Source organism: Passer domesticus, chromosome 5 (genome assembly GCF_036417665.1).
Source record: "Passer domesticus isolate bPasDom1 chromosome 5, bPasDom1.hap1, whole genome shotgun sequence".
Lineage (NCBI taxonomy): Eukaryota > Metazoa > Chordata > Aves > Passeriformes > Passeridae > Passer > Passer domesticus.
In genome coordinates this window covers 46,043,545-46,063,261 of record NC_087478.1, presented here as the reverse complement: position 1 = coordinate 46,063,261, position 19,717 = coordinate 46,043,545, and the positions used below count along the sequence as shown (strand labels likewise).

Here is a 19,717-nt window from a genome sequence, read left to right as displayed (position 1 = left end):
TTACAACAATATGACATGTTGGAAGGCTTTTTCCCTGGCATTTTCTTACTCTCGTTACAAAAAGCTGGGTACATCCCCCTGGGGAGAGAGCCAAACCTCAGCACCACACCCAGGAGGTGGTGCTGTCAGGGGGTGAAGTTGAACACCAGCTGAAGCGCTGCCTTTAGGTGCCTCTGTGGCTGCTGCCAGGAGCACGAGGGCAGCCCGGGCCAGGTCTCAGATCAGGCTCTTGGGAGTCAGGACACGTGGCAGTAGAGGAGCACTGTGCTGCTGTCCCCTTCACCTGTCCTCTGCTCTCCAGCTCCCAGCCATGCCCCTGAGGCAGTACCTGACATACAGAACGGGCTGGTTTTCTTTAACCCCCTTCTGTGTGACCTTGGCTGCAGGGAAAGCATCCAGAGGGACAAGTTTCTTCCCTTCCTCTGAAGGTAAATCTTGCTTGTTGCTGAGAGGCATTTTTCACATAGTCTTTCAAGCAGTCATTCTTTAAGCTGTTCCTGCTTCCAGTTACCACAACCATAAATTTGCTCTTTCCAGCAAGAAGCCTTTTTTCTTTTGAAAAAAATGAAAGCAAAGAAGGAATTTCCAAAGAGTTTTATGGGAGATGGATAGGTGCACCCAGGAGTACTCAGGAGCTGCAGACTGGTTCTTCTTGGACATACGGTCATCCTGTGTCTGCTCCTGTTCCACTAGCTTTAATTGTGGCATCTCCAGCACCTTGAGATTTCCTGGAGACCTCCATGCTTGAATTCAGCCTGCTGACCACTACTCTCACCCCCTTAGTGTAAATTAATTAGCGCTGGCTCTTCCTGCTTGTTACAAGGTGTCTGCCATGTGTCATATGTAAACAACCAGCCCAGTTCAACGGTGGATTTGCAAAATAATTCCTCCTAAGGGGCTGCCTTTGTGCTGTGATAGTGATGGCTGTAGGTTTTTAGTTTTCTAGGGCTTGGAAGCTCTGGCTTTATAAAAGTTTATGGGCTTCTTGACATCTTTCCTGGCAAGTGGGAATGAAAAGCAGTATTTCTGTTTTTTCCTCTACAGGGAATTTTCAAAATGAAACTGAAAAATTACTTCTGGAAAATCAGTCTTGTCATCTCGGAGTTCTTTAGAAGTGCCATACTGTTAACACCTTTTCATGCCAGAACAGTTGAAATATCTATTATTCTCATTTCATTTTCAAAACCACTAAAGGGAGGATTTTCTTAGAATCTCTTGAAACCTCTTTTCTAGAATAGCTGCTTCTCTTTCTTTTATAGCGAAATATTTTAACACACTGATAGAAAGGTAAGGTGGATTCATCTTGTTCAACTTCACTCATGGAAAAGTTAAGCATTTAAGCACAGTTTGTCATTTGGGCTCCTTTTGCAGTCAGGGAGAGAAACATAAATCAACAGCATGATCTAGCGAGGTCATGCTGTAACGAGAAATAGCTCCGTCTCACAGAGCACTGAGTGAGTAGTACTGCCCTCTTCTTGTTTGTTTTGTCATCAGGCCCACTGAATTGCCCTCTGGATGTTTCTGTTTCTTCCTTTTTTGCTATAGAGGGAATCCAAATGTGTAGTTTTTCCCAGATGCCTAATTATTAGAGACCTAATATTAATGTGATGAATGTTACCTCACAGGTCTTGTTCAAATTTGGAAAAGGGAATGAAATACTTACGTCATTTGGACATTTTCAAAAATGTCCTCACAGGTAAATGCAGTCATCAGCATGCTCCACACCCCTCGAGTCTCCGTGCCCCTTGAGTGTGCATAACTGAAGCTTGGCTACTTCAGGAGACATTGCTCAGCTTCTCAGTGAGATACTGCTCATGAGCATAATGCTGTTGTTTGCTTATACACTGTGACACGTGCTGTGTTCACACACACTGATGGTGCTCCCCTTGGGCATCCTAGATAGCACTTTTTCTGCCATGGCATCTTTCATCATGTCCAGTGTTAAGGACTATCTTTATCAGCGAGACAAGCTAGGAAACATGCTAGAATCATTCTAAGAATAGAAACCTGCTGGCTATCTATGCAAGATGCCTCCTGGGTTTATTGCCTTGAGGAGTCTTCGATCCTCTCTTGGAAGTATAGGTAGGCACCTGCTTTGAGGCAGATCAAACTGGAAGACTCCTCTGTGCTGCTGATTCATGTAGCCCCACAGGTTATAGACTTGCAGCAGTATGTGTACCTTAACCATGCCCAGTGCTGGGTTCTGGAAATATTTCTAGATGAGTGTACTACAGTTTGCAGTAAATGAGGCAGAGTGGAGTCAAATCACATGAATGATGGTTATGAAATGGAAACCAATCTCACCTTCTCTGGACTGCTGGACATCTAAGGGTCAGCAACTTAGACAAATCAGATTCAGAAAATATATGTGTGCCTAAGGTAATATGATAATGCAAACTACTTCCCCTTTCTCTATATCTTCTCCACATTTTGGCACTTACCAGATGACACAGGGGCATGGCTCTGGTTGGAAAAGTTGGGAGGAAGCACAGCATTAAGCATTTACTAAGCAAATAATATAGAGGCTCCTGGTTACTGGCCATTCCCATATTGGTTTTGTTCTCTTTTCACAGTCCTCAGTCATAGCAGCTGGTAGGATGTGCACCAGCAGGGATATTTGCTGTTCAGCATGTGGCTGAATTTCACCCTGAGACCTCAGTTGTCAGCAGTTTAAAGATTAGATGCCACCTCTCTAAGTGAGTGTCAGAATCACCACAAAAATCACTGAGAGGTAAAAGACATAATCCCTTAGGAGTATCTCATTGATCCTCTCATGGTTCCCAAGCAGCAAGAAGTACTGCATGACTCTCTATTTCTTCAGATTAGTTGATTTAGTTTCACATCCCTTGGGCTTTTCAGGGGGTAAATTTGTATCCTTGGAAGATGCAAGAGGCAAGTAAAAGCTACTCCAGACCAAACAACATTATTCGCTTCAGCAAAGTGCAGGTGTCCCCTGGGTTTGCAAAAGAGCTATTTCTGTTGGTCGTGCTGAAACCAGACCAATTCGACAGTGGAACTGTATGCTATGCATGGAGATTATTGCTGCTGGCATCTGGCATGGGGTCTAAATGCTGCTGTGCTGGGGAAAGATCTTGGGTGTTTTTTCCAGCCTAAATGATTCCATGATTCTATGACTTCTGTCTTCTCCCAGATTCAGAGCGTCTGTGATCACAGTCTCTCCCCAGCCAGCTGTTGAATGGGTGTGTCTGCATACAGCACCCTTGAGAATTGTTGGCAAATGCGGTGCATATTGCATGACTCATTGCTCTCCCAAGGAAGCATTCTCTTTTCTCTTTGTTTGCTTTATTTCTCCCCTGCTCTACCCTCTACCCCTTCGTGTTTTCTAAAATGTCTCTTTGTTTCTGATATTCAGTCTTTGAAGATGAGGTGGCTTGTCCTGACTGTGAAGGCATGGAGACAGCAGCCATACTACCAGGACATGTTTTATGAGCATTTTCTCCAAGGAAAACCATAGAGAATAGTTTTCATCCTTTCGTTTGCTTGTTTGTTTGTTTGTTTAGTTACACAGGAGGACATGCAATTAATGGGGAGACTTGCCTGATATTCAGCATACACTGTCATTTTGGTATGAATTAAGGAGTCAATTTCAGCTGGTCATTTCTCATATATATGCAAAGCCCTCTGGTGGTCACTGAACATTTTGATTTCATCTTTTGAGTTTTATCCAAACATATATGGTAATTTGTAAGACTCATTGTATGTGCGTGTGTTTTTAAGGGGGAATTTTGCAAATGTTGGTGTAACATTTTAAGAATAGTTTTCCCACACATTTTCATCTGTTCCTTCTATTAAGAGTGGTATTGTTCAGTTGCTCAGTAATGTTTACTTGGAAAATTGGCTTGGCCTGAGAAGTGCCATATTTACTCTGCAGGCAATGGAAACTAGTGGAAGCTGTTGCTGTGCAGTTAAGGAAAATCCAGGGAATGTTTTTGAGTTAGAATTAATTTTAAATTATCAAGTTCTGAAACTTCGACTTTGCTAAAATCCTCCCTTTTAAACCTCCATGTTGGAACCAAATTTTTAACAGCTCTGTAAGGTTGGCTGAGTCTCTGGAGTAGAACAGGGGAAGTAGTGAAAGAAGGGGAGAGGAAGGATACACGAAGTGCCATGCAGCTCTGCTGCATTTCTAGATGTCACCTTTCCTTCCACCTTCTCTTCTTAAGCACTTTAGCTGTAGCAGCACCACTATCTGTCTTGTTTCCCCAGACTCTTAAAAACAAAAGATTGTCTATGCTTGGTTAGACCAGAGGGACATCTCTTCTGGTCATGCCTCCGAAAGATGTCATGATCAGAAGTTAGTTCCCCTAGGCTAGACTCACATCTTGCTCTCCTGGTGTGCTCATCCCTTTAATATCAAGCCGTGGAGCACCTCTCTTTTTGCCTCTGAAAACCAAACTGCCTTCATGCTATTGTCAGACAACCACAGTCTAAAAGACACAATGGATATAATCTCTGCTGATCCATCTGGAGAACAGGAGCTGCTCTACTTTAAGAAATCATAGAATACAGACAATTATGATGTAAACACTCCCCTCAAGATGTCTGTCATGCAGGATCTCTCATCTCTGTGTTCCCAGTACCTCCCAGAAACCTCTGGAAGAAACTATCTTCTTCTGAATGAGTGGGGCTGTGATTTGTGTGCTGGACTGGATGGTGAAAGACAGCAAGCAGTGGGAATCAAGAATGAAACAATGAGTTCCTTTTTTCCTTGCTGAGGAAGGAAGCAGCTGTTCCTTGTGAGGAAGAGGCAAGAGTCAGCATGGAAGGAAAGAAAGTCTGACTTACAAGAGGAAAAGAGCAAATACTCCTTGAGAGGACATATGTGATCTTTTTGGTATTGGACATGCAGTAAGCTTTAGTGTGTGTGTTCATGTGCATACACACATGGGAATCTTAAAAACCTGTCCCCAGGAGGTTCAGATAAACGTATGTCTTCTTATTTTTGGGAGCAAAGTGGTCATGAAGTCACTTTGGGGTGCTGACAGTGAGCTCCTTGCTAGATGGTTGCAGGATGGAATGGGAATGATGCTGTGTGTCCAAGACCAGCCAAGGAGCAGGGAGAGGAGAGGAGAGGAGAGGAGAGGAGAGGAGAGGAGAGGAGAGGAGAGGAGAGGAGAGGAGAGGAGAGGAGAGGAGAGGAGAGGAGAGGAGAGGAGAGGAGAGGAGAGGAGAGGAGAGGAGAGGAGAGGAGAGGAGAGGAGAGGAGAGGAGAGGAGAGGAGAGGAGAGGAGAGGAGAGGAGAGGAGAGGAGAGGAGAGGAGAACTTGCTGCAGACTTGGGGTCAACCTGATCCTCCTGTCATCATGTTGAGAACTGCAGCAGATTTGGATTGCTTGTTTTCTGGACAGGAGCCACCCCAATCTGATTATTGGAATGCTGTCAATTTGCACATAAATGGGTAAAAGAATTATTGTGGTCACTTATGAAATTTCACTCTGGCGGATAGTTTGTATAAATTTCCTTATGACATGGGCTGAGTCTTCATCTTGTTGCTAAGTAAAAGCTGTAGGGGTTAGGAGGACACCTGGGAGCCAGGCTGTTCCCAGATGACTCTCTTGATTGTAAGCTAAGTGATTTCTTAGCCACAATTTCTCTCCTGCATTGAATAGCAATAATAGTCATTACCTGCCCTGCCAGGCTGCTGAGACAATTGAATAGTTAATCAGTTTGATGATGGCATGATATTGCAAGGCAAGCAGATCTGGGCCTGATCTAGTTTTGGTGGAGAGGCATGGGTTATACAATAGATGACATTAGGATCCTGTCTGTGACATAGTGCAAAGGGGATGGACTTGATGGCCCTTCTGTGATCAAATAATTTGTATAAAGCGGGAGAGTTCCCTTCTTATTACAGGCTTGTTAGCATTTTCACAATTATATGGCTTGGTTTGGACTGATGACCTTGCATTTTTTAGTCTCCTAAGGCAGCCCCTGATACATGCTAAAAAGGTTTTTTTCTTTTCCAATCTCAGAGAGAACAAAAATCAAATCCCTACAGAACAAAGGACTTAGAAGCACTGGAGAGCCATAGGTAGCCAAGTCAAGCCATTGGATGGCAGGAGAACTCTGAAAGCCTAGATTAAATTACCTGCTTGCTGAACAACCCTCCTGAAGAGATGTCACCTTTCACTCAGAGGTGGAAACTTGTTCTCCTCAGTGTGAGCATGCATGTGTGAGAGAGGCAGGCAAGGAGGGGGAGGAACAAGTCTAGTGAAACATTGCAGACTCCTATCAGGAGCTGAGTGCACTGAGATAAGCAATTTGCAGCCACTGAGATGATCTGTGCTGACTTATGAGATGCAGAAGAGGCCTCTACAAGTCCTCTAGCACAGTTATCTGGAATTAGGGGCTAGTGTGCCGCTGAGTTTTTCTACTGGAGTCTGCAGAAGTACTGTAAATTGCATCCTAAAGGCAAATTGCCTTATATTTGGAGATAGTAGCCTCATCCTGAGAATGTATGTTCCTTTCCCATGAACTAAAACTTCAGGATCCAACTAATGAAAAAAACTCCATTACCTCCCTCTCTTCCCCCATAGCCAGGCACGATCTCATTTCCTCACACTGATGAAAAAAGCCTGGTACCTATCTTCAAAGTGATCTCTGTCACCCTCAGCTCTGCTCTCCCAGCTGCTGTGGGGCCAAGGGCTGCAGGAATAACTGTAGTGCTGCCAGCCCAGCTCCCACCAGGCAGGCAGAGCCTCTCTGTGTTCAATAAACTCTGCAGTAGCCTTAAGCCATTATGCTGTGACTGCTACTCTTATTGTGTGACATTGAGGTCAACACTTAACTGCACTCACATATGTGTCTCTGTAGGTCAATGCAAATCAGCCCAGGAGGAACTTTTCCACTAACAATATCTGGAACTGGGGAAAGTGCTGCTTTCACCTGGGGTACTGTGAGGAATTGCTCTTTGTAATCTGCTTCACTCCTTCTGCAGCATGGAACTGGGGCAGGGATGGGGGAGGGCCCTCTTCCAGCTGAGCAACAACACAGAATTTGGCCTGTGTATGTTTTAGGGCAGTCACACTTCTGATGGTTTTCTGACAAAGCTTTTAATTCCTTTTATTGGTGTAATAATTGATCTCCTAACAGTGCAGGCTGAGATGCTGCCAGGCATTTCCAATGGGCTCGGATTAAATAGCATGCAATTCCTCCATTCAGCTGTGATAACACTTCTCTGGAATTATCCTGTAGATGAGATCAGGGTGAGGTAGGCTAGCTCTGGCTTGTGTGTAGCAATTCAGGGGAAATGGGAACATCCCAAAAGACATTGCTCAAGGATAACCTTCCTGGAGGGATATTTCTGCTTAATCCCTGCCACTTAGAATGTGGTTTTTATACCCTGCAATACACAGGGCTCCTAAAAATTCCCATCCATTTCAAGATGCATGAATCCTGCTCTGTATTTTGCTAATTTCTTAACCTGATTTACATCTTCCAGCAAGAAATTTGACAATTATTTAGATGCCACATGGAAAATATTTCACTCTACCTGCCTGTATTGTAATTGAATCCCCTTCCATTTCCTGCACAAGGCAATAGTTTTGCCTTCACCTTTCTTTGATATTTATTTATTGTTGGCCACACTTATTTATTGCCTCTTGAAACTAAGCAAAGATAATTGTTATCATTTCTCTTTATGCCACAGTTTCTTTACTCATCTAAACTAAGTTTTTGCCCCTCTGTTTCTAGTTCAGTTTCTGTTATGTCTTTCTTGATGTCCTGATCTGACTAAAATTTGAGGCAAAATTAGTGCATGGCTTTATTAGTACCTTGGTTTCACATTAAAAGCTTGATGGTAGAGTGCTGTTTCAAGTGGAGATGCATCACAGTTTTGTCTTCTGAGGGTACTTGCCCTCTTTGCAAGTTACTGATGCCACCACATATTTGGGTTATTTCATACTCTTAGAGGAAGAAATTGCCTAAGAGCTGTGATAACTTTAATTGCTTGTCAAGACATTTGCAAAAATCTAATAGTAGCTGGTGTTTGGCATCCAGAAAGTACACTCAGGTTCTCTAGGATGAATTATGCTGGAAGAAGTGAATTTGTCATCCTTACCAAAATTAACAGCTTGCATTACTTTCCATAAAGATAATGATTTCAACTCAGTTAAGTGATTTCTATTTTTTAGACACAAAGTCCCTCATGCTCTCCAGTTAAATCCATCACATGCTTGGCGTTGGCCTCAGAAATATTACAAGGATGAAAACTTGCATTTACTGTGGTTAGTTCTTTTGTAAAGGATAGCAGACATTGCCGTGGGTGCCTAGGTTTCTATTTAATTGAGGGAAACAATGCTTGAAAAGGTACGGTTGGCTTCATCTCTGTGATGTCTGAGACACAGAAGAATGAATCACCAGGATGGAAGAATTGCTTGCTTTTTTTTCCCCTGATAAGTCCCAGCATGGTGTCAAGCTGGAACCTGAAAATTTATAGCTTCAAACTGGCTGTGGATGTGTTAGATGCCACGTGAATTCCCCATTCACTTGCAGGTCAGACTGCACTGCTGGCATGCCATGTGTGGGCTGCTGTGGATACAGGAGCACAGCTATTTAGGAATTCCAAGCTGGTATTCTGACTTCTCCTTTGGTTCATCTACAAAACTTCCTTCCTCTTTCCTGGCAGTCATGAGACTTTGGGCAATTGGTCCTTTACAGATTTGGAGTAAATACATAGTAAAAATGCTGATGAGGAAAAAGACAAGGAATTAAATTCTCTTGGAAATAGTAAAGGAGTCTGAAGGACTGTGAATGGATATAGGTGGGTAAGAGGTTGCTGAGATCACGATCTGATGGACCAACCAGAATTGCTTCGTTGTCTCTTCTTATTCCCCTCCTGGTTGGTATCCGTCTATTGTGTCTTGTCTTTGGATATTAATTTTGGCATGTTATTGCATCCCATAATCAAAAGGAAATAAAAAGGCTTTTAAAAGAAATGAATGTTGGAATTTAACCCCATCTATAAAGCACTCCAGTCCTCTTGCCATTCCTCTGCTCTGCTCCCCAGTCCTATTCCTGGCTTTGCTGCTCTGAGATACCTCTAGGTATTTCTCACTTTACTTGTCCAAGATCCTAACATTCTGCTCCTACCTTCTTGGCCAGCATGTCTCATGTCACTGGCTGTGCACTGCCTCTGGTGCTCCTGAGCAGAACTGGGACCTCAGGGGTGTGTGATATGGTTTTTGCTCATGGAGGTCTCCTCGAGCTGTCATTGTGCTCCTGTTGAAAGGAAGTTGCAGATGACTGTTTTCTTTTCAGAGTGAGTGGCTGAACATCTACTGTTTCCTGCCCTTTTCTCTCTTGATAGGCTTCTTCCCCTTCAGCCCTCAGCTCTGAGACCCTTAGGAACCCTTACTTTTCCTTACTTCCAGTGGGGAATCCTCAGAGTAGGCTTTTCAGTCCAGCAAAGTGGTGATGAGGTTTGGCCCCAAAAGTGCCTCTGGGGGTTGTGTTGTGGCAGGATAGACCCATTCTCAGACACCAGTTCTCAGAAAAGCTTATGTTCATACTTAGCTCTGTCATTGCACTGCAGGATACTCTAGACTGTGATTTATGAAAACCCTTAAAGATGTGTTTGAGCACTGGTTGGGGGTTGAGAGGTCAATTATACAATTAGAATTATTGTGAGGGGAAAGTAATAATACAAGGTATATTTAAACATGGGGAAATGAAGTGGGCGTGGAGTTGGACAGGAAAATTAATGCAAGGTGCAGAGAGTATTTCCAAGGTGCTCAGATACTTGCAAGTGCTCAGGTAAAAAAAAAAATCTGTCTTGGATTTCTTTGTGTCTTTCATTGCTGTTTGTCACAGGGTATTCTCTCAGCATTGCAAGAAGGCAGCAAAAGTTAAGGGCTCGAAGGAGTGCTTAAAGCACTGACAAAAACCGATATGAAGGTGTGCCAGTTTAGAGTAACCAATAGTTAGAACAATGCAAAATTAGTGCCCCTTGAGGAAAGAAATGTAGAGCTGAAAAGTCAAGATAACCCTAAAATAACAGGTAAGTACCTTATCAGAGTCTGTAGTCCTGTATGGTCACCATCAACCTCATTAGTACATCATCATTTTGAATTAGCCTATTATTTGCAGAAACAGTTCGAACTTAAGAAACTGAGACAGTATGGGGGAGATAAATAATTAAATTAGCCTTATGGATACACAAATTGTTTTAAATTGCTGGGTATGAATTTCCTATCATGTACAAAGTATTTTTTTCTCATTTGCCTCTCCTTCTACCCATCTGACAGCTACTGATCTGACAACTACATTGTTTTTTGAAAAAAAAAAAAGATCCAGGAGAAGCAAGTGCTATGGATAAGACACAGAGCTGTGTGGTTTGCTGACAAATCTGAAGCATGTGTGTGGTCTGACATGCACTCAGGTGGGCTGGCTACAGGCAGGGGCAGAGCAGGACATTTCCTTGGGAGTCAGGCTGCCCAGAGTAGCAGAGCAGGGATGTGTCACTGCAACAGGAGAGTGGTACCATCCACTTAAAGCAGCAGGCACTCTGCGTCTCTGCCTGCTTGCACGGCAGACAGAGCAGGTCATCCTGGCTGGTCTGCCTCCCAGGAGCAAGTTTGGTTGTATTTGGTCTTTCTGTCTCTCTGGGTGAGGTTTGTCCCAGTACCAACTGTGGCCACTCTGCCACAACAGAGTGGCAGATCCTGCATGGCCAGCATATCGTGTTTGGTGCTTTCACTGCTGCCACGTGGCTCTGATTTCCTGCCAGGGAAGAAACCTTTTGTTCTGGTTGTCAACACCAAATTTTGCCTGTGGTGGTAGGAATTTTTGAAGTATCTCTGAACTTGTCTTCACAGGCACACACATGCATGCTTGTACTTATGCAACGCCCATTACCAGGAAAGAACACTCGGTATAAACACAGACACACACAGAGCCATATGGACCCATGCTTATTAATTGAAACCAGGCCCATGTACTGAATCTCTTTGTTAGCATCCAACTCCCGGCCAATCTGCCAGTACTTAGGAGATGCAAGACTGGATCACTTCCATTGTCTGTCACTTAAAAGCCGAAAATTATTTCACTGGCCCCTGGCCTCTGCTCCCATATTCTTTGAGAAATAGCATTGACATTTTGTTTGAATGCACATGTGGATAAATTTATATTTTGTGGGGTATTCGACATATAAGCTGTACCTGATGCTTACTCCCATGCAGATGGTTAGCTTAAGGCATACAAATAATTTAACTTGTCAGATCCAGTTTAAGTGGCCAGAAACACAGTGAACTCCAGAGCAGGGAATTTCTTCTTGAAAGTCTACACACTGGAAAACAGTCTTTTGATGATAAAAAGACTTGATTACCCAGGAAATGTCACAATAAAGTTTGGTGTGAAACTGAATTCTTGTTTGGCATCCCAAACAATTCCCTGATCTTTAAATGCAAGAGCACATGGTGCTTCTACACAGAATCTCACTTATCAGGCAGAGTGGAAGCAGCTTTGGGAGAGGTCAGAGCTCAGTGGCAGTAAGTACTGCAAAGTGCAAAGCCTTATATTAGTCCCTGCAGATATTGAAAAGTTTAAAGAGAATGAGGTGGAGGTCCCCAGGCTGGACACAGAAGCACCTCCACATTAAGGCTGTTTAAAGCTCTCGGTACAATTCAGAGGAATGCCTGCCTTTGCCACAACTTTCTGTGTGATGTTGTGGGGGGCACTCAGATTGCTGTGGCCATTTGCTGAGACTGTGTGCCACTTTACCCTCTCATCAAACAAGAAAAGCTTTTTATGCAGCCACATATAATAATATCTTAAGATCTCTCTCTGGTGTTTAAGGTCTGGTGCTGTAAACAGATCCCTGTCTCCCGTGCTGTGCTCTGTAGGCAGAAGATGCACCTGGGTCTCATGTCATGAACACATACATCTCCTGGTCATGACATGGGTGTGTAAAATTCTGTCCTAAAATCCAGGTCTCCTGCAGTTTCTGTGGTGAGCAGTACCTAACCTTCAAAAGAACAAACTCTAGCTTTTCTTCTTGAGATTGTTCAAAAGTTTTGGTCTGAGTGCTGTTGCTAAAAGATTGTTTCTTTGATGCAGGCAGGGGACTGTGGTGACCAAGAGTGGAGCAAGCAAGCCAGGTCTGGCAAAATCTTTGTCTGGCAAAGGAGAAAGTGCAGGGCATAGGGATTTGGGAAGGGTAGACTGGCAGGGAAAGCTTAGTGCAGGCATTTTAAGCTATCCAGTTGAATCCATTCTCTGTACCAATGTTGCAGACCATAATTTTCCTGAGGACTTGGTATTTTGAAACTCACTATATGTGTTTGATCTGTCTTCCCTCTAAAAGACCATCAGGAAGATTTGCCAGTGATTTATTGTGCCCATACTGGAGGGAGGGAAAGCAGATCATTAAGCCTCGAATACACCCTGCCATCTGGATAGGCTCAACACGCAAGAAGGCGTAAAGTCGGCATGCAAATGTGTGGCACTTGGTCCTTAGCCAAGACAGAGCTTGTGCTCAATTGTTTAAAAGCAGATCTATGCAGGCATGACTTATTGCAGGGAAGGAAAGGGGCTGAAGGCAGCCCTTGGGGCCTGCTTTGCAGAACTCACTGCAGCTGAATCCTATGGCAGCTGTGCTTTGAGTGCACAGAGATTTTTATACATGGGCTATTGGTGTCTTGACAGAGGTACCTAAGATTAATTGATCCTTTTGACATTTGTCTTTGTGTTCTTGTCTTACCCATCCAAAGGGTTTACACTGGTGAGGGGTTTCCTGGAGTTCCCCAGATTGGGAATCCTGACCTGAGGTGACTGGTGGCTTAAGGAGAGGCATGCAATCTTCCTTCAACCTCTTTATGCAGGCAAGAAGATGAATACAGCTTACTGTACTGAGAACATTATAATGGGTTGTAGAAATACACTCTTCCCCCTCTGCCTTTACCATGGACTCTGAATGTGATGCTGAGCACATCACCCCTCAACTTTTCAGCAGTGGCCACAAGCTGTTTTGTATGTAAGAGGCCATTGTGGTGGACAGAATTAATGGCCAGCATTGCAGATTTTAGCTGTGATCTGCCTATGAGTCAATTCCCCTGTTTCTAAAATATCTGTGATAATGCTTTGGTTTTGCAGGGGTGACTGGAAGACAAAAGTCCTTTTGGGTTTGGGAACGGCTTGATGGTGATAATAATGAGGCGAATTGAAAAGCCCCGAAAGGAGGCAGAGCTCTGTGTGCTGTGCAGTGCGCTGCTGGCGTGCGGATAAATACTTCCATGAGACTGAATAACAAGGACAGCCTCATCCACAGAGCACTTCTGTGTGCTGAGTGAGGCAGGGGGTCCAGTAGAAAAGGGAATAATATAGGATGAGTTAATTAAAAGTGTACCTCTATTATTATTTCTGTTTCTAGAGTTTGGTCCCTTTCCACAATCCATTTAGTATCAAATCAAGGATGGGTAGGAACAAAATGTTTATTTTTAGAGACTCTTGTGGTGTTGAAACTTACATTTGATATCAAAAGCCATTTCCTGTCCATATTTGAAGTTGGTATCAAGCTATTCTGCAGCAGTTGCTAGTGGAAACTGTTGATGTGTTGGTACACTTCCATTATCCATTGCTCTGCTCGGCAGTTCGGGAACTGGAAGGCATGCAGGTGGCTTCATTTTAATGTCTATTTAAAGTGTAAATGGCTGTCTGCAGTGCTCTTTCAAAAGGCTAGGGCTGTTGGAAGCTTTCAACACTGGTGGGAGCTAAGAGTACACATGTGACAGAGAAAAGTGGCAAACGTGATGCAAGATAATTGCTGATGGCTTTGAGGATTAAAGCCAGACTTCTGCCCTTTGAATACCAGTGGGAGCTCTGGAAGGTGGCAACACTGGGAAGCACGAGGAATGCAGTCCCCAGGGAAGCAGTGTGGTGGGGGTGTGACAAGGCATGTATGAGTCAGCCCACCCCTGGAAGGGCTGGGGATCAGACTGTGAGAAGGGTGCTTTTGGTCAAATAATGTCAAGTGGTGCCTGTTTCGTGCCTGTTGACCTTGCTGTCTTGAAAGTAGGAGTCTACATAGTAGCCTTGTTTTGCTTGTCAGAGACCATCAGACATAAGGTTTTCATAGACCCAGAAAACAGAGGTAATATGATTTCTCTCTCATACTAGAAATCTGTCTTTCCAGACCTGCTGGAGGTGATTTTGCAGCCATGTTTTCAATTTTTGTAAAGTAGGTGATGTGAACGATGAAAGTTGAGGTAAATCCATGCATATGAAGAATGCTGTTATAAACAGAAATTCCAGACAGTGAAAGAGAGGAGAAACAAGGGCTCAGGGTCTGTGGCTTCCCATCCATTGCGCCTTCTCACAGAGAGAGCTCCCTGATGAAAGAAGAGCTCCATTTTACTTGAATCCCACTCAAATCAGTGATTCTGGGGAAAAGAGTAAGTTTACAACATAGGGATGTGGATTTGTTCTCTTAGTTCCATCTGGCATGACACAAGCAGGGCTGTGTAGTGTTTTCCACTTGAATTCCAAATATATCTGATTCTACTGTGGCACAAAAACTTTGCTGATATTTGGATACGTGTGCAACACAGTTGAAATTGGCAAAAAGTTAAGAATGGGTTGATTTTCCTGATTGTGGATTCTCTGAGCAAGTAGTAGTTTTATCTATAGCATATGTGTTGGCCTAAATGACATTGTGATATATATTATAGTCATGCTTCTCTATGGGCAAGCAATTATACAACAGGGACCACTAGATTTACTGCACTGCAAATACAAACTTTGCCCTTATTGCATCAAGGTCATTGCAAATCTTTTGGCAGACACATGGCAAAAAAAAAATAAAAAATACTGTTCTCTTTGTCTCCCTGTTGCAGGGTTTCAAGGTCTCTACTGGGTGCCTGGGTCCAATTTTTCTGTCTTGGGTGTTTGAAATTAGATACTTAAACTGATGGACCTTGCCGAGCCTCTGCAGCTTCCACAGATTTCACTTGCAAATCATCAAGATTAAATCCACACCCCTGAAAGCTGGTTGCCTTAATACACGTTTAGCTACTGATGTGCTGCAATCAGTCTTTAGAGACCTATGGCTTGCTATTTGCAAACTTAAGAAAGGCCTTTCTTAAGATCCATGGGAAGTGAAGTTAGCCTGAAATGGTGCCCCCTTGAAGCAGGAACTATTGAGCTCCTAAAGCTCTGAAGTATTTTCATCTTCAGGCCATGCCATCACCTCCTCCATTCTCTGCTTCCAGTCTGCTTCCCCCAGGTCGATCTTATTTCCTTGCCTCAGTTTCTCTGTCTGTACATAGCAGAGGGGTTAGTATTAACTGCAGGAGAAAAGGGTAAACCCATTTACCTCCCTGAGCCCAAAACAGCTCTCAGTAGCCAAAGGGAATTGAGCCATGGTCATCTGTTCCGGACTGATGATTCCAAAGTTTTGCCGATTCCCCTGCAGAGTTTCTTCCTCCATTTGCCCTGTAGGTTTCTTACTGGTGAGAAACACTCCCATGATGTCACCTCTTACGTGGGTCAAGATGCTGCATTTTTCTTTTTCATGGCATGCCACAGGCCAGCAGGGAGCCCATCCGAGGGCTGCCCATGGGGCTGGGGCATGCTCCCATTTCTGAATTATGCTGTGATAAATCAGCACTGTCAGTAAATCAGCTGGGGATGGCCGCACCACATAGAAACATAAATTCAGCAGAGGCGTTTGCTGGGCTTGCACTGACCTCTAGTGACAACACAGGGGACCAGGACCTTCAGCCACCGGTGGCCTCAGAGGGTACGTCCGGGTCCCTCCACGGGTGCTGGATGGTTTACAACAGCTCATCACAGTTTTTGGCAGAACTGTGAGTGTCAGCCTACGGTACTGGGAAGCAAGCCCACTGACTGTTGAAGGTCTGACTGCTTGGTAGATGACTGCATTGGGTCTCAGGTGTCCCAAATTCCATACACCTTCCTGCTAAATTTCTTGTCCTCCCCAGCCCACCAGTGCAGTGATGGTATTCATCTTCTGCAGTGTTTGTTCTTCCTGTCCATCTTGTTCTCCCTTCTGTCCCTAAATTTGATAACCCACTTATTTCATTCCTTCATGGCATCTGATCACTGCCACTCTACCCAGGGGTGATCCTGAGTACTTAATCTCTGATTTTGACCTCTGCTTCCCCTCCTCATCCCTGGCTCTTTTGCAGAGCTGGCAGGTCCTTTCCAGAGCTGGGATACAAAGGACTGGGGTTCTGGGTTCTTTGCCATGAAGCTTCTTGCTGTACTACATAGTGGATCATCCTCTGCGTCATGCACATGAAGAATCTCCTGCTTCTAATGTGGTTTAGAAACAGAACCCTCTAAAATATATGCACAAGCTGTGTTGAGGTTGTCTTTTACTTCTCCGGTTCTGTAAATGAAAATGGTGAAAACTTGGGATGCAGTCCTGGGAGCTGCTAAACATACCTCCAAAATGCTTAGCAGACTCAGCTTTTAGGGACACCACTAGGACTCATGGGGTGTCAGCAGTTCCCAGGGAGCCCTGCATTCCCCAGGAGCATGGGGGAATCCTGTCGTGGCTGCAGTGTGAGAAGCACGTGGAAGCCTCTTTCAGAGCCCCCTCTGCGGCATGCTGACCCCACCCCTCACGGGCCATGCCAGCAGCCCCCTTTGCTCTCTTGGCTAAGCAGCCGTGGCAGGTGCATTTATGGCTTCTGGGCTCTGATAACAAGACAGAGCCTCATTTGGTTGGTACTCCTGTCTCACACAACCATACATTCCCCCATCCTCCCAAAGCCCTAGGAAGTGCTCTTACTGAATTACAGCTCAGCTACTCCAGCTCCATGTTATCATCAGAGCAAGGCCCAAAAAATTCTGCAGTGAGCATATCAATGAAACAAACCTTTTATTCTGGTAGTTGCATCCAGAGAAATAAATAATCTATGATGGTCCTTAAAACTCTGCGTAAAAAGTCCCATCCATCTGTGAACTCCAAAAGCTAGTCTTCTGTCCACCTATACATTTATCTGGAAAGTTGACAGAGACAGGAGCATCCCCAAAGCCCCTTCTTTATCACCTCTGATTGTGTTATGTTCTCCAGGTCATCTGTATGAGAGTTACCGTATTCACAGGACAGAGCTCCACAGCACTGCCTCTTCCCTTAGATCCAGTTCTGTCATCCAAATGCTGATACTGAAATTAGCCTGAGAGATCAGTTGAAGCATCTTGGCTTCTCATAAATCTCTGCTGAGGAGCATGCTTTCTGTATTTGCCTTGAGGCATCTGCTATGGACTGACCCCTCTGGTCTCTGGCTAACCTGTTTCACATGAGAAGCCTGAGAGGGGGTGGAATGTAGGAAGGCTGCCAGCTACAGCCTTCCATGCTAGGCTGAGCAGAAAGGCAATCAGGTTTCCTAAGCACTGTAACAGATGACAAGGTGTATATTTATACCACATACCCACGTACTTTGAGTGAATTGTGCAACATGAGATTTGTCATCATGCATCAGATCATAGTGTATCTAATTCAATACTGTGGTGCTGACAATGCTGGGAGAGCTGAGCTGCCTGCAGTGATGCACCTCACCAACTGTGCAATGTGGGAACAGAGGGTCTGCGATTAATATTCCTCCCCAGTTCTTCCAACAATCAACTGGTACCCTGGCTGTTCTTATTATCTGAGCAGGCAGAGCTGCAAATATAAATAATCACAAGTTTAGGCAGCCTTCTAATTACAGCTAGTGCAACCACAGAATTCATTTCTAGTCTGCCCCCTGGACTGGATATATTTTGAGTGGGATAATATGTCACACTGATTTCACCTTACTTTCCTCTGTTAAAAGATTCCTGGTCTAGTTGCACCCAGGATACCAGCAGTGAAGTATTATTCTAGTGATGGAAGCAGCCTGTAGTTTTTTACATCACTCCTGGTGTCATCTTTGGTACCTCCCATGAGCTCCTCATTCTTTGCACACTTGGTTTTTATTTCGTTTTGTTTGGTTTGGGGTTTTTTTTGTATTTTGTTATTGGTGGTGGTGGTTTGGTTTTTCTCTCTTGTCTTTGCTGCAAGGGAATCAAGCCATTCTTCTGCTTTGGGTGTGCTGGCAGTCAGCCACATTGTGTAAATGCAGCAGGTGCTGCTGCCTTTGTGTTCACAGTGCTGTCATCACCCTTTGATCAGGCCAGGAGTCACTTACTTTGCTTGGCTGGTTTGGGTTTATGCCATTTGCAGAGCAGGGCTCTCCCCTAGGTGTCTGCAGCAGCTTTGCAACTCCCCCATGAATAAGTAGAGATAATTTCAAACCCCTTAATGTGACCGGTTATTGGACTACTTCTTCCCAGCCTACATAGTGTGACTTTCTGATCAGAGCAAGAATGTCTCTTGTCCAAAAAGCTCTTGCCCTCTCTGCTGTCCCTCATTCTTAGTGTTTTCTGCAGCTGATTTACTGTAGTCAAATGCCCTGAATTAGTCAGGTGTTTGTGTCAGACACCTTTCTCCTTGCAGTGACCTGCAGAAAAGAACCAGGGAAGGGAATACCCTTTTGTTCTGCTGTTGAACCTCAGGCACAGGAATTTCTCCTCTTTCAAAGGTATCTCTTCCAAGTGCAAGGACTGTGCTGTGCAGTGCTGGAGTCAGCTTGTGAAGCTTGGTCCCTGAAATCCCTGTAATGGCTCTTGCAGGAGTGATATGACTTTGCATCTCACAGTCCATGTGGCACTGGGTCAGTGTCACTTAAGGCTGTGTTGAAGATGACTTTTGAGCAAACATCTGCCATATCACACAACCAGTAGTGCTATTTTCTTCTATCCTTTTCTGCTTCCTTATGTTTTGTAAGTGATCCATATTTGTTGGCATCTGCTTTTCTGTTTGATGTGTTCTGTCTTGGTGGTGCCAAATGTAAGTTCATGCCTATGTGTCCCTAATGTAACAGGATTCAGAAGATGGTGGGGGGAGCTACTCGGTGTGGAGCAAAGACTGTCTCATTTGGAATGAATTACGCTTCAGGGACCGGTAACTAGGTTTGTCAGATGCCAGGGGACTTTGACTTCTTCCACCTGGTAGGGTAGGTACTGATCCTTTAGTAGCCTAAGTGATTTTTTCAGGCAAACCAAGTTGTCCAGAGTGTCCAGTAGCTTTCATATCCTTTCTAAGCTATCAGTGACAACAGTTTGTGGTGACAGAAATGCTGTTGGAGACCACTGTTCAAAAACTGAAACCCTTTCCTGTGACCTGGTCATGCCAACAAGGCTGGCATTGCTTTGTCATCCTGTGAGGTATCATTGTCACATCTGCACCATGCCAGGATCAGGACACAGATAGCAGCCTAGCAGTGGGTGTGCCCCTGCAAGGCTTCTGCACTGGCTAACTTCCCCCTCAGGGGGTGGCTGATGTCTCACCTGTCAGTGTTAGCTTGTCCACAGTGGCCAGATGGTCTTTGGTTACCCTGCACTTCCAGGAGTGCCAGGAGCATGAGGAACAGCAGGACTCAGTGGCCACAGGACTAAGCAGTGCTCACAACACCAAGCCTGGCAGAGTTCAAGAAGCATTTGGACAATGCTCTCAGGCACATGGTGTGACTCGTGGAAAGGCCTGTGCAGGGCCAGGAGTTGGACTAGAAGATCCTGATTGCTTCCTTACAACTCATCATATTCTATAATCTGTGACTCCTGGAAGCTCCTGAGACCAAGACAAGTGTCCACCCATGATACACTGTGAGCCCTTCCCACACCCTGCTGTAAGAGGTCCCCCTCTGGTAAAACT

The 19,717-nt window shown here is 44.5% G+C and overlaps 1 protein-coding gene across 4 annotated transcripts in view; it reads left to right on the top strand.

The window, feature by feature from the left end:
• Window positions 1-19,717, top strand: part of GSG1 (germ cell associated 1) — a 109,049-nt gene that overhangs the window by 36,438 nt on the left and 52,894 nt on the right. The window lies entirely within an intron of this gene.